The 11,242-nt window shown below is 35.0% G+C and overlaps 1 long non-coding RNA gene across 1 annotated transcript; it reads left to right on the top strand.

The window, feature by feature from the left end:
* Positions 1-3,252: 3,252 nt before the first annotated feature.
* Positions 3,253-5,996, top strand: LOC128093085 (uncharacterized). Its single transcript, XR_008212226.1, has 3 exons — positions 3,253-3,708; positions 3,773-3,899; positions 3,985-5,996. It is a non-coding gene; the product is annotated as an uncharacterized LOC128093085 (long non-coding RNA).
* Positions 5,997-11,242: the final 5,246 nt, after the last annotated feature.

The following is an 11,242-nucleotide window of genomic DNA, read 5'->3' as shown; positions in this document are numbered from 1 at the left end:
AACTCACACGAAATCGGGAAAAGTTGCCCCGACCCCTCTTCGATTTGCGTGAAACTTTGTCCTTAGGGGTAACTTTTGTCCCTGATCACGAATCCGAGGTTCGTTTTTTGATATCTCGTGACGGAGGGGCGGTACGACCCCTTCCATTTTTGAACATGCGAAAAAAGAGGTGTTTTTCAATAATTTGCAGCCTGAAACGGTGATGAGATAGAAATTTGGTGTCAAAGGGACTTTTATGTAAAATTAGACGCCCGATTTGATGGCGTACTCAGAATTCCGAAAAAACGTATTTTTCAACGAAAAAAACACTAAAAAAGTTTTAAAGATTCTCCCATTTTCCGTTACTCGACTGTAAAAAATTTTGGAACATGTCATTTTATGGGAAATTTAATGTACTTTTCGAATCTACATTGACCCAGAAGGGTCATTTTTCCATTTAGAACAAAATTTTTCATTTTAAAATTTCGTGTTTTTTCTAACATTGCAGGGTTATTTTTTAGAGTGTAACAATGTTCTACAAAGTTGTAGAGCAGACAATTACAAAAATGTTGATATATAGACATAAGGGGTTTGCTTAAAAACATCACGAGTTATCGCGATTTTACGAAAAAAAGTTTTGAAAAAGTTACTTTTTGCGTTTCTCTTTGTTTCGTCGTCCGTGTCTGTCGCGGGTGACCATGAACGGCCATGATCGATGACGACCAACTTTTTCAAAACTTTTTTTCGTAAAATCGTGATAACTCTTGATGTTTATAAGCAAACCCCTTATGTCTATATATCAACATTTTTGTAATTGTCTGCTCTACAACTTTGTAGAACATTGTTACAATCTAATAAATAACCCTGCAAAGTTAGAAGAAACACGAAATTTTAAAATGAAAATTTTTGTTCTAAATGAAAAAATGACCCTTCTGGGTCAATGTAGATTCGAAAAGTACATTAAATTTCCCATAAAATGACATGTTCCAAAAATTTTTACAGTCGAGTAACGGAAAATGGGAGAATTTTTAAAACTTTTTTAGTGTTTTTTTCGATGAAAAATACGTTTTTTCGGAATTCTGAGTACGCCATCAAATCGGGCGTCTAATTTTACATAAAAGTCCCTTTGGCACCAAATTTCTATCTCATCACCGTTTCAGGCTGCAAATTATTGAAAAACACCTCTTTTTTCGCATGTTCAAAAATGGAAGGGGTCGTACCGCCCCTCCGTCACGAGATATCAAAAAACGGACCTCGGATTCGTGATCAGGGACAAAAGTTACCCCTTAGGACAAAGTTTCACGCAAATCGAAGAGGGGTCGGGGCAACTGCTGTGTGAGTTGGTAGAGAATTACCCAAAAATAATTGGATGGTTTGAAATATTAATCCTGTGGGAAGTTGTGTCATTAAACTTTTGTAAATTATAGTCATTACACAGGACAACAAAAATATATTAGCTAAATGATAGCTGAAGTACTCTCTGGATTTCATTCGTATGGTTGAAATTTGTAAACGGTTTGAAAAAAGCACAATTTTATTCTAATTGCAATGTCACAAACTTGTCAAGTCACAAATTTTGTTGCCCTTATATTTTGATTGTTTTAATTGATTTCAGTAGAAATTGATTCAGAACTGAAAAATATGCGCATCTTTTTTCAAATAGAATAAGCAGACTTGCGTAGCAATATCATCAAATTGTTTTGTAGGAAAATAAATAGACCAAATTAATCCGTCTACAAAAAAACAAATAAACGTAAAATTCAAGCTTATCAAAGCAATCTTTATTCGTTTGTTGGTACAATGTCACCCCTTTGGCTCAAAGTCACCCCATTTTAAGTTATGTTTGTGCAATCTAGTTTTCCTTGACTTAAAATTTCCTTATGTAGGAGTTTTTTTAATATTAAGGTATAAACATGTAAATAATGTACTTAAGTCACTTGACTTAGGATTAATCCGGCTAAGTCAGTGCCGTAAATCGTTTTTATATCATTCTGCTACATGTTAGTACAATTTAAAACCATGGCCAGTAACGTTTTGGAGTTTTTAAACTTTGATCTTTTCCTATGTATTTTACATGTGATTTCTCCTTAATTTCTACTGAAAATACTAAAACTGACCGTATTCGAAATTTCTGCCGGCAAATATTTTGAGACTCGGCCCAGAGGTGCAGAATGGTCCCAGGAACCATGTCCAATCATTGGTTTGGGTGGAATTTTTTTTCATAATAACGGTCTGTGGGGGACCCGTGATGAAAATCTATGATTATTTATGTTGGGGAGATGGGAGATTAGATTATCCGAAAATTCTGAAATTTGTATAACCATTTCTCACCCTCCAGACCCCTGATGACGGTATTTAATTTTTTTTAGCATACTCTTATTAAACCAAAAATGTTCATTCTTTATATGATCCACCAATATAAAACTTGTTGACAAACACTGTTTTACATTAGTAAAATAAAATTTTTTTTAAAATAATTATTAAAATTATCCTAAAATTTTAGCCGTTAGGCCATTGCAAATATTTTTCAAAGTTTATGACGCCCCCCTTAAAAATCGGTCCGATAAAGCATGGGCAAAACAATTTTTTTTCAAAAAACTTCGAAATTTTTATAATGGAAATAGAAGTCTTATTAATTAACAACAATTTGAAAAGCATTTTCCTGTGTTCAAAATCATATTTAGCATGTCTGGGATCGATCAAAAATATTTTGAATTTTTGTGAGATTCCATTGTACCAAGACGCAAAAAGTTTTTTTTGCTATTAAAAAAATTTCGTCAGTACTTAGATATTTTGAAAAGTAATCATTGCAAAACAACTGGGCAGCTGTAAAATGCATTATAAAAAACTTTTTGCATTCAAATGTTAATACTATTGCTTGTAGCTTCAATTTTTATATTGACTTTTCCCAGAGTCGAGGGACATAAACTTAAAAAAATAAGTTTAATCACAATTTAAAGCAGTGTAATTTTTTACAGGGGGATCTATCCTTATATACCGAATTGTTGATGTACGACTATTTCAAGCTAGCTAATTAATATTACGATGCCTCTTTGCTCTCTTATGCTAATTAGATAGGAAAACCAGCAAGCTTAGTACAAGAGAGCACAGAGCATCGATTAAAAATTAACTTAAAATCTCTTTGTTTTGGAAATAAACTATACTTTTTGAAAATTAGGGTACACATCTGCCCTATCTAGTTTTAAATATCCCAATTTCCTATTTTCTTCGAAAAAGTACCGAAGATTAGCAACGTAAATTGGCCCACTCTCCCCTACACCCCATGGCATCTTGTAGGAATGCACCGTATGACGGCGATGATCTTTACGCGACGACTTGGATTGCCGGCCGTGTGGCGGTGGAGACCTCCTCGCGCGGACAAGTACAAGCAAATGCACCCTGGACGAGCATTTTTTTACCCTTCCCCCTCTTCCTCTGAGATCACCCACCTTCTCCTCGATCAGTCCGGAATAGTTGATTATCATGACCTTTCCTACGGTAGACCGTGTGTGTGTGTATGTGAGTGCTCTCTGCGGTTGCGACAACGGCGCAAAATATGAACTTCCCAGTGTTTGATTCCGGGCGTGAAGTTTGTTTTCGCTTCTTCTTGATTTTTTTTTTGCTGCGATCTTCGAGTCTTGTAGGTATAAGGCGTACGTACACGTAGTCGGTAAACGGACCTGGCCGCTGAAGGTGTTCTAGTTCGGTACAGAACGGGTAGAGTATGGGGTACGCAATCCGATTGAAGTAGGGGTGTTCAAGTTTGTGTGATAGTTTCCAATTTTGTTAGCAGTAATCTTCATGAAGGTCCAAGTTCCGGTTCAACTTGTATCATTTGGCTTAGTCCCCAAGTACAAGTACTAATCCTCAACCTAGCTAGTGGCGCAATGCAACGCGAGATGCAGACTGTGACAGACCATGTGAGTGTGTATTAGCGAGTGCGGTAACGCAACACCAACTAGGCGGTTTCAACTTTCAAGTCTCATATTTTTCCTTCCCATCCAGTCTGGTGGGGCTTGCGGGGGGACGCAGGCCAGGGTGAACCGGCTGCCGGCCCGGTCTGGTTGACCGACGACGAGAAGTCGACGTCGTATGTCTTCGAATCCGGTCTGGTATTTTGAGGGTGGTGGGTGCAGTTGGAGGAGAGTATTGGTTTTTGTACGCAGCAAAACAGCCCTTTAAAGGAGTTCGGAAGGTGTTGGCACTACGTAAGGAATGTGGCAAAAGTGTGGCCCGAACGAGCAATGTTACGCAGATATACTGAAGTATAAATGGCCGCGTCGTAAATCTGCTGGAAATGCCAAGGGTTTGCAGTTGCAGAGTTTGTGACCAATCGGGTGGCATATTTCACTGGTTTCTCGTGTTCAGCTCTCCTTTGTAGGTTCCTGTATTTAAACTAAAACTAGTTCAATTTACATAACAAAATTAAAAAATTGTTTATTTTTATTTATTTTTTGATGTTTGAGTTTGTACTAAAACATGTGTTCTGCTTGGAAAACTTCATTTATGATATATTTTTTTATATATTTGGGTAATTCTCTACCTTCGTGAGTGGGAAAAGTTGCCCCGACCCCTCTTCGATTTGCGTGAAACTTTGTCCTAAGGGGTAACTTTTGGCCCTGATCACGAATCCGAGGTCCGTTTTTTGATATCTCGTGACGGAGAGACGGTACGACCCCTTCCATTTTTGAACATGCGAAAAAGAGGTGTTTTTCAACAATTTGCAGCTTTAAACGGTGATGAGATAGAAATTTGGTGTCAAAGGGAATTTTATGTAAAATTGTACGCCCGATTTGATGGCGTACTCAGAATTCCAAAAAAACGTATTTCTCATTAAAAAAACCCTTAATTTTTTTTTAAACTGTGCCATTTTCCGTTACTCGACTGTTAATTTTTTTGGAACATGTCATTTTAAGGGAAATTTATTTTAAATCTAAAATAACCCAGAAGGGTATTTTTTCATTGAGAACAAAATTTTTCATTTTACAATTTAGTATTTTTTCTAACTTTGCAGGGTTAATTTTAAGAGTGTAACAATAATCTACAAAGTTGTAACCCAGACAATTACAAAAATAAAATGATATACAAACATAAGGGGTTTGTTTGTAATCATTATGAGCTCTCGCGATTTTATGCAAAAAAGTTTTGAAAAAGGTTTTGTTTGTGTTTATTTTGCCATTCGTGTCTGTCACGGCTGAGGATGAACGGCCATGATCAACGACGACCAACTTTAAAAAAAAAAAAAATCGTAAAATCACGATAACTTGTGATGTTTATAAGAAAACCCCTTATGTTTATATATCGAATTTTTTGTAATTGTCTGCTCTATAACTTTGTAGACCATTGTTACACTCTAAAAATTAACCCTGCAATGCAAGAAAAAAACACGAAATTGTAAAATGAAAATTTTTCATCTAAATGAAAAATGATACTTCTGGGTTAATGTAAAGTCGAAAAGTACATTAAATTTCCCTTAAAATGACATGTTCTTAATTTTTTTACAGTTGAGTGAAGGAAAATGGCAGAGTTTTGAAAACTTTTTTAGTGTTTTTTTCGATGAAAAATACGTTTTTTCGGATTTTGAGTACATAAAGTCCCTTTAACTTAATTTCTGTCTCATCACCGTTTCAGGCTGCAAATTATTGAAAAACACCTCTTTTTTCGCATGTTCGCATGAAAGGGGTCGTACCGCCTCTCCGTCATTAGATATAAAAAAAACGGACCTTGGATTCGTGGTCAGGGACAAAAGATACCCCTTTAGACAAAGTTTCACGCAAATCGAAGAGGGGTCGGGGCAACTGCTGTGTGAGTTGGCGGAGAATTACCCATCTATAATTTCCACAGCTATTTCCAATTTTGTGTTGAGAATAATGAAATTAAAATGCCTAAACACTTTATAGTTGATGTAAGTTACTATCATGCGGAATTTGTTGAGAAGGTGATATTCTACATGACATGAAATATGATGCAATCGGAACAGTAGCAGAGTGGTTCAGTTTCATCATGAGTTCTGCCAATAAATGATTCTGAATAAATTGTGGAATGATTCATATTCGTTCTATTTGATTTATTTTTTATTTTTGAATACATTGAGTTACTTCGAAATGCCAAGAGTTGTAGATAACCTATGCAATAATTCTTTTTCAGGCAATTTCAAATGGAATAGATTTAATGTCTTGATTTAACAGTTATCAAATGATTTAAATTGCTCATAGCTTGGCGAACCTCTTCATCCAATATTTCTACATCTTATTTAAATTATCTCGTGTCACAAAATGAATTACTCGAGTAGCTTCCTGGCACCCCCCCTTCACTACATAACACACAAATCGTGTCTTCCCGTCACATTAAATATTCGAAACCATTCCGGACTCACAACTGCTTGCAAAAGCGGCTTACCCTACCCCAACACCGAACTCCGTTGATGTTTACATTAGTTCCGCCATTCCATGATTGCCACGATGACCTAATTTTGACGGTCTTCTTCCCCCGTTGGTAGTTGTCGTTGAAGTCAAAGAGTTGTCGTCATCAACAACATTTGCCACCACCGTCGAATGCAAGTTGCCAGTTGCTGCACATATATATTTATCGATTTTTCCTGCACCACCCCCTCCCAATGAAGGAGGGGGGATTGTATACAACTGCATAGTAGATATTTAAAACTACCCTTTCCTCCCAATCCGATACCTCGGATTTTCCACCGTCGGGAAAACCGAGGCAACACTACGTTCAAGAAGCAGTCGAAAGTTCGTCTTTGTCTGCATCAGCGCCCCCCGGAAGCAGCTGAATTCAGCCAACTCTTCATGAATTTTCAAACTTTTCGGAAGCTTACCGCTTGCGTTGCTTAAAACAATAAAAAAAACACAAAGAAAAATCACGATGGGAAATTAACCCTTTGTTTGCCGAGGGAAAAACTGCTCCAAAGTTGGTGTCGAGCGATAAAAAACAAGATATCAGAAAAAGAAAAGCTTCCTCAACTCGGTGTCGGGAAACAATAGTGCCAACGAGTGAAAACTATTTCCGCTCACCAGCACCACCCAACACTACTGCGCGCAAGAAGAAGAAAGCTCGTGGGGTCCCAAGCTCCGACCAACACCCGTCCCCCTTCGTTCGGGGGAAAAGAGCGCGTGCGCAAAGCTCCACCGGAAAATCGTTGAAACTTTTTCTCTACTTTCTCTCGTGGACCGCGACGTCGGGTCGCGTTCACTACACTAACTATATTATAAATTTGCAACGATGACGACGACGAACGGCCAGATGACTGGGAAGACCGCTGGCGACGTTGCCACTTTGATGATGGGGATTTTTTCTACGATTAAGATAGTTGTTGGATGGCGGATTAAAAGTTTGTTTATTCACTTATGGATTTAAATTAATTTGAATTTTTTCTTATCTATTTTTCTCAGCTACAAGAACATTTCTGCAAAACAATGAGCCATTAACATTGTTGTGCTAGATTTTTGTCCTTCAAAAAAACGTTGACAAAATGTTGAAGCTTTTTTGCCCTCTTTGCATTTTCACCCCATTTGAGTGAAATAGTATTTCAGTTTTCGTTTACTTTCATTTGAATGCAAAAACAATAGATTGCTGAATTGTTAAAACAAGTTATAAAAGTCAAAATAAAAAAAAAGATCTACAAAAATGAGTTTTTTCTCATAGCATTTAAACATCAAAACTGAGTCTCAGTTGATTGAACTTTGAATCTGAAGAATTCAATATCTAACCAAGATTGAGTAACATCGTAATGTGTAATTTTTTTTAACATGATTAATGGGTTTTTCGCTCGAGGTCCATACATTACAAATAATTTTGTCCCCAATATTTTATTTTCATTGACCAGACTAAATGAAACAAAAACTGTAAGCTGATTTAAATGTTTATAGATAATATAATAGTAGTTTATGCAACAAGTTGCAAAAAGGGGTTTTTTCAGCACGAGTCGTACATTTATTCAACGAGGTTCACCGAGTTGGATAAATACGACGAGTGCTGAAAGAATCAAGTTTTGCAACGAGTTCCATACAACATTTTTTTGCAATTCCAAAAAACACCCATTGAGTGAAATTTTAAGTAAAATTTTCACGTATTTTGTCAATAAATCGTTTAAATAAAAAAAATGTTGAAAAGTGTTACTTTTCGAAACAAGTGCTGAAAAGTTCAACTTTTCAGCACCCATTTCAGTGCTGAAAAGTAGAACTTTTCAGCATTTATTTTGAAAAGTGTTGCTATTCGATTCTGTTATTTTTCGTACAGAAAAGTAGGCTATTTTGTCGTTCAAGAATGACAGGAAAAGTAAGTAGTTTCACGACGGAATTGCAAAAACAATATTTTACCATTAAAAAAATATTTTTGACATTCTAAAAAATAGTTTTTTCAGCAATTTGTCAACAAATGAAAATTGCCTGAAAATTGTTGTTAACCTTGTATTTACTGTATTTCTTGTTGTTCCCTGTCCCTATTTAGAATGTTTTTTTGAGCAATTTTGATTTGCAAAAATCATTTTCTACAACATAAATTTTTTTTTACATGTTTTTTCATAATTTTACGATATTTATCATGATTGGGTATTTCCTGCTTTTGTTTTACCAAAATGGATAAATTTTGACCGACAGATTAAACCAGGTTGGAACATTTCATTGTTGTAAAGATGTTTAATTTCGAAGAAAAAAAAAGATTAGTAAATAGTGGGCGTAAAGGGTAATTTTTTTTAAGAGGGTAATTCAGCATTTTTTTTTATCGGTGCCCGTCCAGAGAATTAATGAGTTTTAATAAAATTGTGTCCTTATTTTTGGCTTACATTTCAATGTTCTATTGATGTAGCCTTTTTATTATTTGTAGTAGGTAGTAAACTTTAACTTAAAATTTAATAAAATATAAAAATCAAAACATTATAAAACATGTAAAATGTTAAGAATTTCTCAAAAAAATACAAACCCGAGCAGACGGAAATAACTTGGAAATAACATATTTTGATATTTGAAAATACTAGGCCAATAACTTTTTGAGTTATTTATAACAAGTTTTGTTATTCGCCGTTATGATTTTTTTTGTTATTGGATTGTTATTGTAATAACAGACTAATAAAATTTTGAGTTATTCTTAGAACAAATGTTTGTTATTCTTTTTTGTTAATTTAACAACTAATCCGATCACCCTAATAACAGTTGGAGTTATTTTTCCATAACAAAAAATTTTATTCTAAAGTTGTTTTGGCTTTTAACCAAAATCAGACCAATAACAAATTTTGTTATGATAACATAAACTGTTATTAAACATTTATGCAAAAATGGATTTATCAAGAAGGTTCGATAACACATTCTGTTATTTTAACAGTATTTGTTATTGAAATGGCATGAATTTTGTTATTACCGTCTGCCCGGAAAGTCATTTCTGAAAATCAATGTCAGTAGAAACAATTGAAATTCAACATATATATTTAATTATTTTAATATATCAAAAGTTTGTAGACATGAAGGATTTATCGATTGAAAATCGTTTGTAAAAAAAAGAATTATAAGCAAATGATTTCGTTTTTATAAAAATGCAAAAAAAAAAATCAAATGAACTATTTTATAGGGATAATTCATTTTTCTAAAGATGAAGATGAAAAAAATAATTCGATTTATATTTATGATTCTGAAAATAATAAATTAACAAAAATATTCTATGACGAGTTTAAAAATAATAAGTGGTAAACTTATTCGTAAACATAATACAGCTGAATAACATTGGTGATAAGGTGCAATCTTTGCATCATTTTTTTCTTGAAAAAGGGTTTCCGGAAAATTTGCAACAGACGTGTAAATTCTAATGACGTCAAAAATCATGAAACATTTAAAATTAAAAACAAACATATAAAACATATGCCTCTTTTCTGCAAAATCATATTTTGTTCCAAAGGAATTTAAAATTTTATTGCCATTGTCTTAAAAAACAATTGAAAATAGTGATTCAAGCTTTATGCATTTAATACACATTTTTAACACTGTGTGTCGATGTCTGCCTGTGGGCCACATTATAAGTTGTTACGTCGATTCCGTTTTTTTCACTGTGTTGTGCTGTGTATTAACATTTATTCATGATTGTATGCTGAAATTTTGTGATCGACTGAAAAATGTTAAATAATTAGCATGTTTTCTTTATTGAACCGCTGTTAACAAAAATATTCGATACAAATAAGGTTTTTATATGATTTCACAGGTTTTTCATTTATTCATTTTTAAAATCTCTATGAAGACAAAGAAATTCCACATCACTGCTCCAATACAATACAATCGTAACAGAATGATGTGTGTGCGGGAAAAAAGTAACGTCTATTTTCCGCGCTTTCCCAGCATTGCATGATCCAGGATTCCCCACGGGAAAAGGCTCACAACAGCAAGGTTCAACGAACTGCAGAGCTCTCTTCCTGCCGAGCTCATGCAATTCCTGACACTGAGGAAAATCACTACCTTGTTTTAACAAGCTAAACCCAACGCTTTCCCCTCAACTGGCTTCACCTAACGGAACTCTCCAACTCATTTTTCGCCAAGCTCTCCCCGAAATAAACATTTTCGCCTACAAATCAGTTCATTTCCACGTAATTCACCAGAAGCAAAAGTTGGCATTAATTAAGTAACGGTTTACCTCTTTGGCTTTTGTCTGCTCCGCCATCGGCCATTAATTCTGTCGAGTCAGCAAGGCAAAGGAACCACAAATAAAAACTCCAAGAAAATGCTCCCTCAAAACACCTCTCAATTGCACCAGTTTCAATTTCACTGTACCCACTGTGTCGTTAAATTGCGGTATTTTCAGCAACTTCACTGTTTTACTGTTTTTTTTTTCGCTTGTTTTCTCCTTCTCGAAACGGGGCGACGAAATTTCTTCACCATTTTGGTTGTGTTTTTTATTTGCGTGTTTTTTGTTGTTGTCAACAGTTGTGCACTTTCGGTCGCTAACTTGTAAACTGAATGTTCCGATATTTGCTGTCTGCACACTAAAATCGATAGAACCGTTGGTTGGCGTTTATTTTTTTTCGGCTGCATATTTACAATTCCTGTGAAATTTATTTTTTTCCTGTGAAATCGCTGAGCTTTTGGAGCGCTTGTCGTTAAACTGTCTGTTAACCTGTTTTTTTCCTGTTGCACGAACAAACTGTTTTTTTTTCGCAAAAAAAAAACTTTCGCTAGACGGGACTTTCTCTTTGTTCCAGCTAAACATTTTCCACCAGAAAAGCTGACTCTTAATTTGACTAGGTTTATGCTTTCCGGAAATGGCCACCGGT

This window comes from Culex pipiens, chromosome 2 (genome assembly GCF_016801865.2).
Source record: "Culex pipiens pallens isolate TS chromosome 2, TS_CPP_V2, whole genome shotgun sequence".
Taxonomy (NCBI): Eukaryota; Metazoa; Arthropoda; class Insecta; order Diptera; family Culicidae; genus Culex; species Culex pipiens.
The sequence above is the reverse complement of the archived record's forward strand: the minus strand, read 5'-3'. Positions and strand labels throughout refer to the sequence as shown.